The 17,731-nt window shown below is 46.9% G+C and overlaps 1 long non-coding RNA gene across 6 annotated transcripts in view; it reads right to left on the bottom strand.

The window, feature by feature from the left end:
• Positions 1–17,731, bottom strand: part of LOC146183939 (uncharacterized) — a 203,333-nt gene that overhangs the window by 129,275 nt on the left and 56,327 nt on the right. For 3 of the 6 annotated variants that reach the window (XR_014708824.1, XR_014708825.1, XR_014708820.1), the window contains one exon: positions 10,059–10,108. The exons of 1 other annotated variant lie outside the window; for it this stretch is intronic. This is a non-coding gene — a long non-coding RNA (uncharacterized LOC146183939). Of the gene's footprint in view, positions 1–10,058; positions 10,233–13,001; positions 13,243–17,731 lie in introns of those variants that run through there. 2 more of the 6 variants (XR_014708823.1, XR_014708822.1) reach the window with 2 other exon arrangements.

Consider the following 17,731-nt stretch of genomic DNA (forward strand, 5'->3'; position numbering starts at 1 on the left):
TGTGGCCATTCATCGTCATCCAATTGGAGAGCCTCGAATCTGTTGAATGTCTGAATCGGTGGTGAAGTACCCTGTTGAGACCATTGCCTTTGTATTCCACGACGGACCTTTTGAGTTGCTTTCTGCTTTGTTGGGCAAGTTGGAGAGGTGATGTCATGGTCATTAGCTTTGCAAAGTCCGCATCGGTAAGATACTGTTTCCTCTGGCATAGCGTCATCTGGTGTTGTAAAAGGACAGGACCTATGCATATGTCCAGGTCGGAAACAGGTATAACAGTAGACGACACTTGGTTTATAAGGTCGAGGGCGTAGAATGCAGCCATAATAGTATAGGCGAGTTGGGGGAGTCACGGGGCCTTGCAAGGTGACGATGCAAGAGCGCCCCTTTCCTATGCGACGAGCTTGAATCACACGATGAGTAGGGCAGTAGAGCTCACGCTGAAGTGTAGCCTGGTCCTCGTCAACGTCTACGTTGTAGACAATGCAGCGTTGTAGATCGGAACCATCAACAAGGTAAACCTGGACTGGAACCGAGACTTCGCTTGTTACAATACACTTAAGTGTTTGAAGACACTCAACAGCAGCCAAACTTGGGAGCCACACAGCAATTGTATTCGACTTCTTCCTGGCCGTGAAACCACGGAAACCCTTGGTTCCAAAACATGCGTCCAGATTCGCCTGAATAACTCTGTTCGGTATCTCAGTAAGGCACTTGGTTGTCAGAGCCTTAATGGTCACTTTATAGCATGGTGATCCGGGTGTTGAAAATACCGGGTGATCAGTTGTTGTACAGGAACGCTTGCCTTGTGAACTGTTGTTTGCGGTAGATGATCCCGGTGCAATGTCTTCTGAAGGACGCTTCTGAGCACCGCGCTGTGCCGCCCGTCCAGAAGGTAGCGCTGAAGACACGTCCATTGGCGTGCTCGGCTGCTCACTCACATTGGTGGAAACTCCATCACCAAGTGGAAGCTGGTTAGCCATTCCCGACCTCCGCCCTCGGGACAGATCACTCACGGGCTGATGTGCATTTTGAGACGGCAGGATATGTGCTGCAGCCGATGAACCAGGAGCAGGAACCAGGAGTTGGGATCCAGGCTCGGATGTCAATTGTGCGGTCGGTAATGCCGTCAAGACAGGTGGCGCCGACGAAGGTACCTCCGCCAGCGTGCCACGGACGGCACTAGGCCTAGTCCCAGAGCGCAGTTCAGCTGCAAGAATTACGTGATGAATGCCACTCTACCAGATGACACATGAGGCGTCGGAACCTCCTCGGACTCTGAGAAGTCAATTCTCTTGATGTAAGGATCGTATTTACGCGAAAGGTAAGGTTTTCACTCAAGCGATGAGCAGCCACCTCAGCAGAGACACTTCGTCGTCTTCCCTCGTATGATTGTCGCACTAGCCGCACATTCGATCAACGGCGCGCCTGAATCGTAAAATATCTTATTTAGCGTGCATTGGAAGATTGCAAATCAGTACCTGATATTAAGGCAGACAAAATATAATGCCCATGGTGTTAAATTTGCCTGTAGACTGACTGTGCATCGCCTTTTCGCATAAAAGATGTGCAAGAGTGTTGTTCCCGATTTTCCTGTTCCGCCAATTTTAAGCTTTCATGCATAGAAACTGTCAATAGATTTTGCCAGTATGTTATATGTCCAGGTATCTAGACAAGTTTCGGCACTTCAAAGGCGCCAGACTGCTCTCTTAAATTCCAGCGCGATATTCTAACGTCTTTACAATCGATGAATTGTATATAGTCAACAACGTCCAGGCTTCAGTTGCTGAGATGCATCTCCAGAACACGACTTGCAAAAGAAATGACTCAGAGTATATACGTGGCAACAACTGCCCCTATCGTTTACCTGCTTTCGTCTACCGCGAGTTTGCATGATTGTTGTTGCTATAGTGATGGCGATCACCGCGCTGTTTGCCTCCGAGTTGTGTGAGGTGCATCGAAAAGGAGTTATGCCTTAATTCGGACCATGGCAGTTTTCTTTTCTACCATCCATATCACTGAGTAATGCTGTTTCTTCATTTAACCTTCATGGCACACCATGAAAACAGTGTAATGAAGTAGGGATTGAAACTGCCAACCATTTGACACTATCCACAAAGCAATATTGTTTCTAGCGAGCCTTACCGCGCTCAGCAGTGAGGTTTGCTACTGCGGCTATCGCAGTAGAAGCAAAAATGAGCGCACATACGTCTTCCAGCTTTATTTTTCTAAAAGTACCCAGCCCTATACATGTATGCATCACGTTTTCTCTATGTCCATTACTTGGTACATTCTACTACTTCCCTGAATTGCTGCTGGCGAATATTGTTTGTTGTTTTGCAATATGGCAAAAAAAAAAAAATCCATGCATCACAGCTCCACAAAGAAAACATTGGTGTTCTTTCAGGTGTCAACTGACTGGACGCCCCATAAATTAGGAGTTTGCTAAATATGTTCAGCAGCTATAGAAAGAAAACCGCCATTTAACATTAGACCGTATACGTTAGCTACTTTTTCACAAAACGATTTCGTGAAGAATGTCACCAGTGTCGAATATTGCATGAGAACGCAGTGTGACTAGATTTTTCATTCAATATCTTCACAAGCAAAGAAAGCCATTAAACCTCGTTCCCCCCCCCCATATCACTACTGAGCTTATCTCTGACATGGACAACGAAAAACAATTAAAATATTTCAATTCCATCAAGAATTACGGAAAGAAAAAGAAAAAATGCAGCATTGGAGAGGAGGAAGACTGCTGCAAAAACTGCGCATTGCACAAAGCACTGCTCGAATACATATCCACGAAGGAACTTGACATTGCGTCAGGGTATAAGGCAGACCTCTGCTATTTGACTTCGCAGGCAACAGGAGCTACATATCTGAGGAGGATCTGCGCGCACGGAATCACGTCGTTAACCTGTCGCGTTTCGCCGGCAAATTCAAGTGGTTGGGGGTTTTAGCCAGAAACATATGGAATATAGGATCTGCTATATGGTTGATTACACGCTAAAGAGATACATCAGCTGCTAAACATTCAGACAGAGGATGGGAACAGTAGTGCGAGCGCTTCACTGGGAACTGCGAAGGTCCATCAGAGCGCAGTGTGTATTAAGCATCAGTTCTATATTTAAAAAGAAAAAAAAAACAAGAAACATTTCGCTCGTTTGTGCACACGTAATGACATCGCAGACACGTTTTACACCCGGAAGCAATATCAATATGTTTCGCACTTTTATGGATGCGTATTTGAGTAGCGTATAAAGGAATGCCCCGTAGCAACAACGAAGGTTTTGCCATTTGTAGCTACGCTGTTACCACCGTTCGCAAAAAGTTTTTGCAGAGCAGTATCGCTTCATGAAGTAAAATCGGAATGTAGGGAGCGTGGACAAGTCAATCGTCTATTATTCCGTGATTTTTTGCTTTGAATGCGAACAAATACACGGAAATCACAGCACAAAACAGACACAGCTAACGCGACGGCAGCAGCCGTAAGCGCAGCCGACACACTCAACCCTTGCACATGGCGTCACGTAGTGCGGTTCGCTGAAGGTCTGATAGATGGCAGCAATTTTGCATAAGGTCTATAGCACCGAACAAAATTTTGGACATTTAAAACCTGTCTCGTTCGATTTTTTTTACTTTTTTTTTCGAGTTGCGACTCAAGAGCTATGAAAACGCAAGCAACGCCGGTGCCATTTTGCTTTTCTGGCTGCTGCCATTTTGGTTTTCTGTAACCTCGAACCCACACGTCATATCGTCCACTCATCACGCCATCGAAACCTCGCATAGCCAGTATAGCCTCGATAGCAGGCACCGCTTTCTGCACCGTCCCGCCACTGCCTGCTCAGCTGTGCTGCAGTCGTGCACAGTCATCAATCGTCGCGGTCGCCATTCACATGTGGTGTGGTGTGCTGTATGACGTCCCAACTACAGCCCACAGACCAAGGCGTTATCCGGACAATGAAGCACCTCTATTGGTCACGCGTGCTCAGCGGCAAAACCTAGTGTCAACTTGTCTACACTCTGCATGTTTTCCGATGCATGGAAGGCGGTGACCGAGGAGACACTGCAGAATTGCTCCTACCAGGTAGGTTTCGCGATCAGAGATGAAGTGCCGTCGTCATCCGATAATAGTGCCAGTGAATCCCATCAGCAGTTTTCATCTGCTGACCTAGTGACCTCATGGAGCACTTGCGCGCTGAAGGAGCCATTCCCATGGAAGTGATGCTGGAGCAGTTTGCTAACGCTGATAGCGAGATCGAGCTCTGCGCTGAACTCACCGATGACGAAATTGTTCGCCAGTTGTTCGAAAGTTACTTGTCAACTAGCAGTGAACTAACCCGAGCTATGATGGTGCTTTCGGCTGTGTACAGCGAGAACGTCACCCTTGCCGACGTGCAAGCCGACTGACTTGTACGGCAACATAGCGCCCCGCAGAGGCATACTGACCACTTTTTCAAGCCGCTCTCTAAATAAAGTGACTTTTTTTTGCGTGAATTCGTTTTTTCGGACTGCCTGATTTTCCGGACGCTATCTCGGCCCTTTGAGGGTCCGAAAAATCGGTGAATTTCTGTACTAGCAATCTGCGCTCTGAAACCTCCACACAAAGCTTGTGTGGTGCGTGATAAGTTTGGCAAACAAGAAATTTCGCGCCGCAGTAAGCAATGGAGTGCGAATAGAAGCTTTTGCTTCAGCATGCTTCTCTGCATCTGCTGCACAACAAAGTTTCATTATGGGACAGTGATCAGTTAATAGGTCAATTTGAGAAATATATGCTACTGCGTTTTGGCCTTAAATCTTGTGAAAGTTTATTAATACGATGATGCCATGTCATTGCACAATTTTAAATATTTCTTTACCTTGTAGGACACTGGAACAGGCATGTGAAGGGATAAATGTAGTTTCTCAAGCTGATTCTAGGGGTAGTACATGCCTTTATGAAAAGCTTTTGCAATTTTGGGGGGATGGTACTGTCACATACTGAGTATAGACTCTCTTCAAGAGCAGATCTACACACTCATGTAATTCACATTGCTGTAACTGCATTCCAGAAAAAGTTAGTTTTTTGAAACTTCCAATGCATTTGTTTTTCATTTCGACATTTTTGGGCACTGCGCTCAGCCTTGCGGGGCTTTTTCCTATGTTGCCTCTAAGTGACGCTGACAAATAAGGTATCATTGTAATCGTAATAAAAAAAACTAGGGGGTGATGCTATTCATATTGAACTAGTGCAATTGTGCTAATTGTAAATTAGCATGGTGATGAGAGATAACTGCAGAAAAATATATGTAGTAGAGTTGGTCTATTTTCTTGCCTATAGGTTACTTTCAAATTAATAAAAATAGCATCACTCCCTAGAGCATGTCTTCGGCATTGAGGCAATACAATTATTTTTTTGCATTTGGCAAGGCGAAATTGCCAAAAATCCCTGTAAGAATTACACTTTGAATATTTTTTTACATCTACAGCAGTCCTTGAACCAACGAAGCTATCAAAAATCCAAGTACAGATTTGAAATCAGCACGAAAAATAATCAAGGCTGAAAAGTTTCATTCAGATTGGACAAATAATAAAGGAAATTAATTTGAGACCTTCTTCTTCCCCTAACTTCACTGATGACTCATATTACCCCAATGTTCTGCCAATGCGTCCCACTCCCCACTCTTATTGTGCACCACATCAAGGCCAAACTGACCGGCCCCAATTGAAGAATATAATTCAACCCTAGTTCGCAGCATGAATCCCAATCGGAAACAAAATAAATCCATGTGCACTGCAGTCTACTGCTTTCTCTGGTGGCTAAATTTTGTCATAGTCATTGTGAGTTTCACCTTGTGAAAGGGTGAGCTCACTTGGAAGTCTGCGATAATTTAACCTCTTGAAGCCCATTTATAAAGGGGTGACCATGGCAAGTGATCCAGCATTATTTTGACCATCACGGATTTCATTGGAAAGAATATCACTTACAGATTAAACGTAGTTGCATACTTTCTTTAAAATATATTTCCGTCTCCCGACAGCAATTATATTCTGCAACGCCATTAAGAGGTACTAGCATGAGGCGACAATCCTTGGCGATGCGTCACGCAACGCCAACATCTGTCTTTGCCACTGGTGCACACCGAATGGAGTGACGGGACTAGGCCACAGAGAGGCTGGTTTTCAGCATTGCTTTGTTACCACCGCCTCGTCAGTCGGTAGAGGGGAGTACAGTTACACTATATCCTTTTTCTAACAATAAACATCGATGAAATTTCTTGCAACACCATCGCGTTTAAAATAATAAGCCACAGTGCAGCGGTGGTCCACTCCACTGCGATGCAGACTTGCATTGCAAGCAGTAACAATATATAACCACACTAGCTTTTTTCTTTTTTTCTTTACTACCGTACCAAGTTTTACTGAATTGCCTCGATACGCTCATATATGCACGGATCACACGAAGTGAGCGTCTGCGGGTTCTTCGCTCAAACCGGACTAGCAAAACAAGCATCGCTCACAAGAACTGAAGTTGAGAACCCCAAAACCTTCTGCGATTGGCCGCTTCGCAAGGTGCTTCCCGGCGACATATGAAATTTTCTAAAAGCCCAGAACCTGAGCAACAGCGACGAGCGGCAATGCTTTTGCAGATCTTAGCCCACCGTGTGACACGGCGAATTGTCGCCTCATGCGGTTAGAGCGTTATATTTATATCTGGGCCACGGCAGCCGCTTTTTGATGGAGGGAAAAAGCAAGGCGCCCCTGTGCTGTCTGATGTCAGTGCACATTATAGAACCCTATGTGGTCTAAATTTCCTGAACCATCCACTATGGTGTCGCACATAGCCTTAGCCACTTCGGAACACTAAACCCCAAAAACCAAAACAAATTTATATTTTGATATATTACTGGTAGAAAATGCAGTGAACCATCTTTTCTGCATAAGTTTGTTTAATTGCTTAACTATTGTAATGGTCATGACAGGAGGCCAAAGGATTGCTGAGATAGTCACAAAACAGTTCATTTCTGACTCTTATTTGGTATTGTTCATTTCAAGGATGCATTCCATGCTTGGCTTAATTCAACAAATCTTTCCACATGCTTCATGTATACCGTAGCTGAACAATTTGCAGACACAGGCAAGACAGCCAGCAGGCAACTTTAGGCGGCACCACTTGGCCAATGCAAAGTGGGCATTACAATATTAGACTACTGTGGCAGACACTCAAAATTATGCAAGCTTAAGGCTGGTGCACCAGCCTACAAAATTCCATATCATGCACGAGGCAGAAGCTGATGTTCCAAAATGTTGCATGGCTCAAAAGAAGGTGTACATTAACTTGGTTTCACGGTGGTACAGCACTATGTCAGAATCATCTTCACCTCAATCCACAATTTATTGTTACTTGAAAGAGTAAACATCCGTTTTTATAGTGTATGGCTATGCAAGCTAAAGTTTAGTAGCTTGGCTGGTTTATAATAGACCACTGGAGAAGGATCAATAAGGAGCCGGAGTCTGCAAGCCGAGCCAACATTCTGACAAGAGAACTTTTCATATGGGTACAGCAATCGTTACGGCATAGTTTAAATCCGCTTTTGCTTCTAAAGAAAAGTCAAGCAAAGATGGGGAGATAGGGTGGGTGGGGTGGGAGTCAGAAAGAAGCAGGCAAAGGAGTGAAAGAATGTTTCTTGGGCTACAATTTCTATGGGCCTGAAACCTGTGACGGGGTGACCTAAAAGGAAAATAAAGAGCACCAGTAGCAGGAGAAGCTACAATGGGAGATGTGATATATTAGCCTCTGAAGCAGGTTGGATTATGACACCTGTTTCCTGAAAGAGGACCGACAGACTTTGCAAAGGGACTTGACAAGCCGCAGGGGAATAGTTACCGAGCTTTCCAGAAGGGGACAATAGAAAGAAAAAACAATAGGAAATCAGAGTAGACTACACCTGCCTAGCGCAAGAATATCTGAAGAAAAAGATTCAAGGGGAAACGAAGTAAGCAGTGGTGACAAGGGACCGTGTTTAAAAAAACACTTGCAGCTTTGCTGTTGTCTGGGGGGGGGGGGGGGGGGTGTAGTGGGGTTTATACATGCTGTGAATAAACTGTATAATTAAAGCTTTATGGGGTCCCTACTATCTATAGTGCAGAGGGAATATATTTAAGGAATACTAATTCTCCTTTCGAGATATTTGCACTACAGTGAAATCTCGTTACTATGAACACCACAATAACGAACTTTTCAAATTAACGAATTTATTAAGAATCCCCAGCAGATTTGCTATGTTTTCAATGTAAAACTATTTCAGATTTACGAATTTCAAAAAAGCGTATAGTTCAGAATAACAAACGTATTTTATTTTCTCGTCTATAATTTTGGAACATCAGTATTATGAAATTGGCTAAAATTAACAGCGCCGCAGCTTACAACTCTCGCGTGAAACGAAACAGAAACCGCCGTTTCTGTGTGTATGGACCGTGGGATGTAGCTACCATCATCAGAACATCTAGGACCAGCTCCTAGCGCCACCATGAAGCTATGGCTTATTACGCAGTAGCCAGCAGGCCTAGCTGCCTGCATTTTTTTCTTCCTGTGCTGTGTGCCGTACGCGACTCGGCCGTTCGTGAGTTCACGCATGCAGGACGGTATTTTGTTGTTGTTTTTTTTTTTGCACACAGATTATCTTGTTGCGAACTTTGTGCGAGATTAGCGATGATAATAGCCAGCGAAGTGCCAAGAAGATATGAACGCAGCTGCTTTCGCTGCGAGAAATCGACGCAGGGAAAAAGTGATTCGGCCTCTACAGACAGCTAGTACTGCCCCATTGACTGCCGGGATCATTATGAAAGACCGAGACAAGGTTTTCAAAGCTCAGGGAGTATTGAAGATGGATCATAGAGAACTGCGATGTTTTTTTTTGCACACGTTTTTTTTTGTACTTTCATCGCTCGGGACAATGACGCACACAATGAGGTGTCCCGGAAAGTGGAAGGTGCATGTGCTCTAGTGGTGTAATGTAGTGCGTGGTCGTGTTTGCTGCACGCAAATCAGCTTTGGAGTTAGTGCAACCTTTTCGCTTGAGGTTTTGCTTGTCTACACACATGCCTACTGCCAAGCTACGTCACTTTCATACCTAGGTTTGACCACTGGCTTATAATTGCAGATTTTTCATTACAACGATATTTCAAAAAAATGATTTTTTCCGGTCCCGTGGGATTCGTTATATCGAGATTTGACTGTATATCTAGCAGGGAAAACGATCTCATAAAGCTTTAATTACATAGAGTCCTTTCACTTTTTGACAGCGAGAGCATGTGTACACTGCCCCCCCCCCCCCCCCCCCCCCCCCGCACCTCCGTCCCAGCAAAGGAAGCTGCAAGAGTTTTTCTAAACATGTTTCCTATTTATCACTGGTTACTTTTGTTCCCATTGAATACTTTTTTTCAGATCATGTCACCCTTGGCAGGTATGCATTGCACTGATTTTGTTACTTTTTATCCAACTGTCCTCTTCTTCTGGAAAGCTCTTGGTACTGTTCCCCTGTGGCTGTATTACTTATCAGGTGAAATACCAGTCTATTCCCTTTCAAGAAACAGGTCTCAGCATCCAACCTGCTTTAGGTGCCAACTCATCATCTACCATGCATTGTATCTTTTCCTGCTCCTGCCACATTTTATTTTCTTTTTCAGGTCACAGGGTTCCATCAGTTCCAGGCTCATATAAATTCCTACCCGAGGAAACATTCACTCCTTGCCCTGCTTTTTCCTTCTCCTTCTCTAGCTTTTTTTCTTCGCAAGCATTTAAACACTGCTAGTGATAACGGTGCTACCCAGACAAGGACAAGTGCCCTTGTCACAACATTGGCTCTGCTTGTGAACTGAGGCTCCCCCTATGCTCTTGTGCAGTGCTATTTCATACTGCGAAGCCATCTTCTTTCTCACATTCAGCATTGGTTGGTTCACCGGGTTTATATTCCCAAAGTGGGTCATGCTATGATGATCTAAATACTATGTATAGATCCTAAAATACTGCAAATGTATTCAGTGTAATAGAATATCTACTGGGAAAGTTCACTTACTTTTGAACATGTCCACTAGAGTGGCATGGTGTGCTTCGTGGTAGTTGAGCCTGCAAGGTAGCAACAGGCTTGCACAGTTAAACTCAGGACAGCAGCTCTTTCACGCATTTGAGGTGCTTCGGCAATTTCCAGGGCCAAATTGGTGTTCAGTGGCACAAGCAGCCTGGCCATAACCACACCCGCAGTTACAAAGTTTGCTCTCAGGCACATTGCAAGAATGGTACAGCAAAATTAATAGCTTGAATATAGCATGCACAGTGGGTTCATAATGTAGCACTTTTTAATGCAAAAGCATTACTTTGCTATGGTCACAGATTTCTGTCCACAGGCCGCATCCGCAGACCGCGTCAGCAAAATAGTGTCCGCACCAGTTGTGAGTAATTGAAAACTGGGAGAGGTTAATGAGTGGTGTCGATAGACGGTGACGTAATATTGTGTGCGAAAAAGTAATTAGGTCAATAAGTTAATGAGGCAATTATTTGGAGGCAGAACAAGCAAAATCGTGCCCACAGCAGTTGTAATTGAGAACTGGGAGAGGTTCATGAGTGGTGTCAATTGATAGTGGGTGACATAATGTTGTGTCCCAAAACATATTTAGGCCAATAAGTTAATTATAATTAATTAGAGGCACAAACAGTGAAAAGGCGAAAATGCTCTATTAGCCAATGGCTTGGCACAACGTTTAGTTAATTAAATCAGTCAATTAAGATGACGTCAAGGATGTGACGACACGCAACCTGAAGTCGAGCCAGAAAAAAAGGGCATAGGAAGGGAATGGCGCGCAATTTGGAAGTACTGAAGACTAAAATGGGTAAAATGTTCCCATAAAACAAACACTGCAAGCTGAAGTACAGCTTAGAAAGACGGCTAGCCGACTACGAAGAGCTCAGACCTTGCCAAGGCCGCATCGTAGAGTCAAAGCGAAGCCGACATACGGACCGCCTAGTGTGCAAATTTTGCAGTTCGGCAGCGCAACAGGGATGAAAACCAGGAGCATGAGAGGGAAGCGCGTCCAGGACGGGACGCCCGGTCCCGGTTGCGTGTTCGTACGTTGCCTTTCTTTTGTCACTCTACGTTGTGAGTGTGTCTTAACTCTCACCGAAAAGCGTTAACGGCTTCATGGAACACACATTGCGCTTTGGGAAAGAAAACTTCAGTTCCCACCGCCACTGTAGGCATTTGTCTTTCTTCCCGTCATTTCTTTCTTACGCTTTTACCGGCCTCTCTGTTCACATTCAGCAGAATTTATTGCAACCACATGTTGTTGTTTTCCCGACTGCGGCGGCACTTCCGCTGCACCCAGAAATCTCCTGGTTCCCCCTCTTTTTTACGCTGGCCCTCCGTTTGATGTGTACGTTCTTCTCCCTCCGACCCCTCCCCTTCCCTTAGAAGGGCGACACGCCCGCTTTGGTTCTTTCCAACCCCACAGGACACATTCAGGCATCCCGCCGTATCGGCTGTCGCGTAGGTTCACGGGCGGCGCGCCCTTCTTTAACTTGCGTTCGGACTCCTCTGCTTTTTTTCAAGCACTGTCCATATTAACGAGACAAAAATACATGCGCCCAAGTGGGGCGCGTGCATTCTTCCCCTGTCCATTGTCCGGAAAGCGAGTTTCCATATTAACGAGGCATAAATACATTGAAAAGGTTTCGTCCCCAGAAAAACTGTCCATAATTCGGGTCGTCCATATTAACGGGGGTCATATTAACGGGGCACGACTGTATTGACGTCAAGGATGTGACATCACGCAACTGAAAGTGGAGCTGAAAAAGGGCATAGGAAGGGATTGGCGAGCAATTTGAAAGTACCAAAGACTAAAATGGGTAAACAAGAAGTGAATTAATGTACATTGACGTCAAGGACGTGATATCACGCAACTGGAAGTAAAGCTGAAAAAGGGCATGGGAAGGGATTGGCGAGCAATTTGAAAGTATCAAAGACTAAAATGGGTAAACAAGAAGTGAATTAAGCAACTAGAAACAGCCAACAGCAGCATCCGTGCTTTCGCATTACTCCAATGCACGATTCTGCAGTGCTCTATTTTTTTCTATAGACATGGCTGATAACGTGCAATTACAATGCATACAGGAAGAAACTGACAGGATTATTTTGACAGAACAGTGCAGCAACCACAATAACACATCCTTCCTTTATGACCATTCCATGCCAAATGCATCAAAATGCTTGCACCCTTTCAGATTTTTTTTTTTTATATAATTTGCAGCATTTACTACAGTCAAAGGCAATTTCCCTATGTAGGGGCTAAAATCCCATCATGTGACAGCCTTCTGAATTTTTCTGACTACTGCATGACTATATTCATGGGAAACTCAGTGTCTATGCAGCAATGGCTACACAAGAAAAGGAAAGAGATAGGTGTTTGCCCCCATGCTGTCCAGACAGAAACAACAATGCACCATCTTATCAACCTCCCCTCATCACCCCTCCCCTGAACAACCCACTGTCAGTGGCATGGAGACAAAGGCCAGACTCATTCCCTTTCCTGTGTAGCCTTCGCTGCCAAGCAAAAGAAAGTTGCAGAGGAGTATAGGTGTCTATAAATATTATACATACCTTCTTTCTGGAACTCAAAATTTCTGCAACAAATGTATATGAACTGTACTTTTATATTATGCATGAAGAACCTGTCAGTACAAAATCATTCTTTATCGCTTTAGTTATTTATTATTATTTTTTTCAGTTCAAGGTGTCATTTTCAAGCTTTTAGAAACTCAGCTCAAATTTTCTGAGTATTATGAAACCTTTAGGCAGAACATTTACTCCTCCAAGGCGATCTGATCTGAGCTAGTTGGTTCATGTTAAAGATGAAACTATAGCCTAACAAAAAAACACACAAAGGAATACAAAAGGACACTAGGCTGACTAAAAACTAATCTTTGTTCAAGGATGCAAAAGAATATAAAAGCAAAAGGGAGAGGGTGAAGAAGTGAAGGGCGTCAGAAGGAAAAATACCCTCAGTTGTCACGATAAAATAAATGAAGTCAATGCCACAGGATAAGAGCAGAATATTGTCACGGACAACAGGGCTAGACTTGACTAAAACGACGGGACGAAGCTGTACCGGCAGGCAAACGTTCGGCGCACAGCACGAGAGTCAACTTCAGTGTCCTCTTCTTCCAGGCGCAGCTAGAACATGGGGACACCAGGTGGCATTACTCTCCCTCTTAAAAAAAGAAATAAGGGACGGAGCGCGAGCGATGGCCAATGTAAGCGAAAAGAAAGATCAGCACATGGACAGCATAGATAAAAGAGGCGGGGTAAGGTGTCCTACGCGACAACGAAACAAACGCATAGCGCACTACCGCGTGAAATAGGGCTTCATGCGGACAACGTGCACGACCTCGGAGCGTGGTTGCCGACGCGAGGGCTGCACAGTACCCACTGGAAGAACTTCGTAAGTCACTTCCGTGACTCGGCGCAGAACTTCGTAAGGTCCGAAGTAACGGGAAATCAGTTTATCACACAAGCCGGGCCGACGCACCGGGGTCCACACCCAAACTTTCTCTCCAGGATGGTATGCGACGTGGCGATGACGGAGGTTGTAGCGGCGTGCATCCGTGCCCTGCTGTTGTTGAATGTGAATGCGGGCAAGTTGACATGCTTCCTCAGTGCGCTGAGCAAACTGCTCGGCGTCTGGCATGAGTGGATGATCATCTGGGCAGCTCGGAAGCATGGCATCCAACATCGTCTGAACGTCACGTCCGTAGACTAGGCGAAATGGTGTAAAACGCGTCGTCTCTTGGGTGGCCGTGTTGTAGGCATAAGTGATGTAGGGGAGAATTTCATCCCAGTTTTTGTGCTGCGAGTCTATGTACATTGCGATCATGTCGGCGATGGTTTTGTTGAGTCTCTCCGTGAGGCCATTCGTCTACGGGTGATATGCAGTAGTTTTTCGGTGGCTGGTATGACTAAGCTCGAGCACGTCGTGCATGAGCTGTGCCGTAAACGCGGTGCCTCGATCGGTTACGAGTAGGGACAGTGCGCCATGACGCAACACAATTTGCTGAATAAAGAATTGAGCGATCTCAATTGATGTGCCCCGCTGCACTGCCTTGGTTTCCGCATAACGTGTAAGATAGTCGGTCGCGACTATAATTCATTTGTTACCCATCGATGACAGCGGAAATGGGCCCAGTAGGTCGATGCCGACTTGGTCAAATGGCGTCCGAGGTGGAATAATAGGTTGGAGCAAACAAGCGGGCTTGAGAGGAGGCACCTTTCGACGTTGACACTCGCGGCAGCCTCTGACGTAGCGATGGACGGCGTCAGAAAGTTTAGGCCAATAATAGGCTTGACGAACTCGAGCGAGTGTGCGTGCAAAGCCCAAGCGGCCGGAGGTGGGCTCATCGTGGCAAGCAAAAAGGATATCGTCGCGAAGGTCGGCCGGCACAACAAGGAGGTGCGCTCGATCAACAGTGCTGGAGTTTTTCTTGAATAAAACGCCATTCCGAAGACAGAATGCAGACAGGTGCCTTCCAAACTGGCGGGGGACGTCAGCAGCGCGACCCTCCAGGTGGTCAATGACAGGTCGAAGGTCTGGGTCAGCTCGCTGTTGGGTTATTATGTCTGAGGCATTCACTAGTCCAAGAAAACCTCTGTCATCTGTGACGTTATCGACAAATCCAACGGGTGCCCGGAAGAGCGCGTCAGCATCTTCGTGCTTCTGACCAGATTTGTACACAATGGAGTAATCAAATTCTTGGAGGCGAAGGCTCCATCGTGCTAGGCGCCCCGATGGGTCACGAAGATTGGCCAGCCAGCACAAAGAATGGTGGTCAGTAACGACTTTAAACGCACGGCCATAGAGGTAAGGCCTAAATTTCATAGTTGCCCACACAACCGCGAGGCATTCCTTTTCCGTAGTGGAATAATTTGTTTCAGCGCGGGAGAGCGTGCGGCTGGCATACGCAATGACCCTTTCCACGCCAGCTTGGTGTTGAACGAGTACAGCGCCAAGGCCGATATTGCTGGCGTCGGTGTGGACTTCGGTGGCAGCGTCTTCATCAAAGTGCGCGAGAACAGGGGTAGTTTGCAGTCGTCTGCGCAGCTCCGCAAAAGCCTCTTGTTGCTCGGCGGCCCACACGAACTGTGTATCATCCCGCGTGAGGCGGGTCAGGGGTGCGGCTATCTTGGAAAAGTCGGCGATGAAGCGGCGGTAGTACGTACACAAACCCAGGAAACGTTTTAAACTCCTCTTCGTGGCAGGAACGGGAAATTTGGCGACAGCGGCAGTTTTGTCGGGGTCTGGCCTAACGCCTGCGGCACTCACAAGATGACCGAGAAACTTCAACTCTTTGTAGCCAAAGTGGCACTTCTCGGGCTTGAGCGTCAAGTCAGCTGACCGGAGGGCATCTAATACTGCGCGAAGGCGTTCGAGGTGTTCTCCAAAGGTTTCAGAGAACACGACAACGTCGTCGAGATAAACTAAACAGATTTGCCATTTGAGGCCGGCGAGAACGGTGTCCATCATGCGCTGAAAAGTAGCCGGCGCTGAACATAGGCCGAATGGCAGCACTTTAAACTCATACAGTCCATCTGGGGTGACAAAAGCTGTTTTTTCGCGGTCCCGCTCATCTACCTCAATCTGCCAGTACCCGCTCTTCAAGTCAATGGAGAAGAAGTACTGGGCGCGACGAAGCTTGTCGAGGGAATCGTCGATACGGGGCAGCGGGTAGACGTCTTTTTTAGTGATGTCGTTCAACTTTCGATAATCAACACAGAAGCGAAGGGTGCCATCCTTTTTTTTCACCAGCACGACAGGGGACGACCACGGACTGTTGGAGGGTTGGATGACACCATCACGAAGCATCTCCTGAACCTGTGTCTGAATCGCTTCACGTTCCGTCGTTGAGATGCGGTACGGCTGCTGGCGTATAGGGCGGGCATCGTCGGGAGTAATTATACGGTGCTTCACAAGAGGCGTTTGCCGAATTTTCGATGACGTCGCGAAACAAGCACTGTATTTTAGAAGGAGAGAACGCAGGTCGTGCTGCTGTGTTTCCGAGAGATCTGTACTAATATCCAGACGATCAAGGAATGGGCGCACATTTTCAACTTCTCCGAACGTAAAACATTCAGAAACGTCCGCTAAGGCGTCGGCGAATGCGATTGCGGTAGCGCGGAAAAGATGGCGGGGTTCGTTCGTGAAGTTAGTCACCAGGAGCTCAGATCGGCCGTTACGCAGATGGATGAAACTCCGCGCCGAGGTGATGCCGTGGGTGAGCAAAAGGGACTGGTTGCCCTCAGCGACCGCCGTTCCGTCACGTAGTTCATCGCACTTAACAGTCACAAAAACATTGGAACGTGGCGGAATATAAACGCTCTCGGCAGAAATTCGAAGAGGGGCACGGCTTTGGCGGTCTGCGGTGTCAGTATCATCAGCTTTCTCGGTCGAAAAGGTCACGATACGCTTCCGGAGATCGATAATGGCCCCATACTCTCGGAGAAAATCGACACCAAGGATGCAGTCGCGGGAGCAGTCAGGTATCACAAGGCAGCTGACAACAAACGTGGAGTTGCGAATTTGGACTCTCGCCGTGCACTGACCGCTCGGAGTTACGACATGTCCGCCAGCGGTTCGAATCTGCGTGCCAGACCATGGAGTCATCACTTTTTTTAGAAGCATCGCTAGCTTCCCGCTTAAAATCGAAAAATCAGCACCAGTGTCTACCAATGCGCTAACCTTATAGCCGTCGAGGAGCACGGGTATATCGAGCGAGAGTCCATCTTCACGTCTACGAATTGTCGTCGGGGCCGTCAAGTCGCGGTCGCTCACAGGTCGCGTTGTCGGGGGGTCTTCGTCGCGTCGATTTGAAGCGGCCTCGCCCCCTGAGGTCGCTGTCTTTAGATTTCCCGGCTCTGACTAGGCGACCGTCGCTGCGCCATCCCGGAGGAGCTGGGCTGCGAGGATGATCGGCGTGGAGACGCAGATCGTGACTGTCGTCTAAAAGTTGGCGCCATGCGCTGCTGGGCTACGTAGTCAATATCCCGGGGTCGTTGGCCTAAAGGAGGGCTACGCATGTCGATGGGGAAACCCTTCAGTCCCAGTTGACGATATGGGCATTGTCGATACAAGTGACCAGGTTCTCCGCAGTGGAAGCACAGGCGCTGCCGATTTGGGGCACGCCACAGGTCTGCCTTTCGCTGGGGTGGTCGGCGGTTGTCGATGTACGGCTCGGGGTGGGCTGAATACAGTGAGCCTTGGTCGGGTGGCAGTAATTGTGTGGAATCAGTTGGGGGACGTCGCAAGATGTCCGCATACGTTGGTCGAGAGGACTCGCTGGAAAAGGATGGCGGGTTAGCAGATGGTACCGAAGGCCGAAGTACTTGCTGGAGTTCTTCTCGTACAATGCTAGCGACAGAGGCGACCGTCGGCTGGGGAGCACCGAAAAGCTTCTGGAGCTCTTCACGTAAAATGGAGCGGATGATGTCGCGAAGAAGATCCGGACTAGCCCCGAAGGCCGAATGCGGCTCCGTGAGAGAAGCGGCGATTACCGGCCTGTCGTAGGTCGTAGACCGCTGCTGGAGCATCCTTTCCATCGTGATTGCTTCCGAAAGAAACTCGGCAACTGTGCTCGGCGGATTGCGCACGAGCCCAGCGAACAGTTGTTCCTTAACGCCGTGCATGAGATGGCGTACCTTTTTCTCTTCGG

Source organism: Amblyomma maculatum, chromosome 7 (genome assembly GCF_055883805.1).
Source record: "Amblyomma maculatum isolate TAMU_Amacu chromosome 7, ASM5588380v1, whole genome shotgun sequence".
NCBI classification, from domain to species: Eukaryota; Metazoa; Arthropoda; class Arachnida; order Ixodida; family Ixodidae; genus Amblyomma; species Amblyomma maculatum.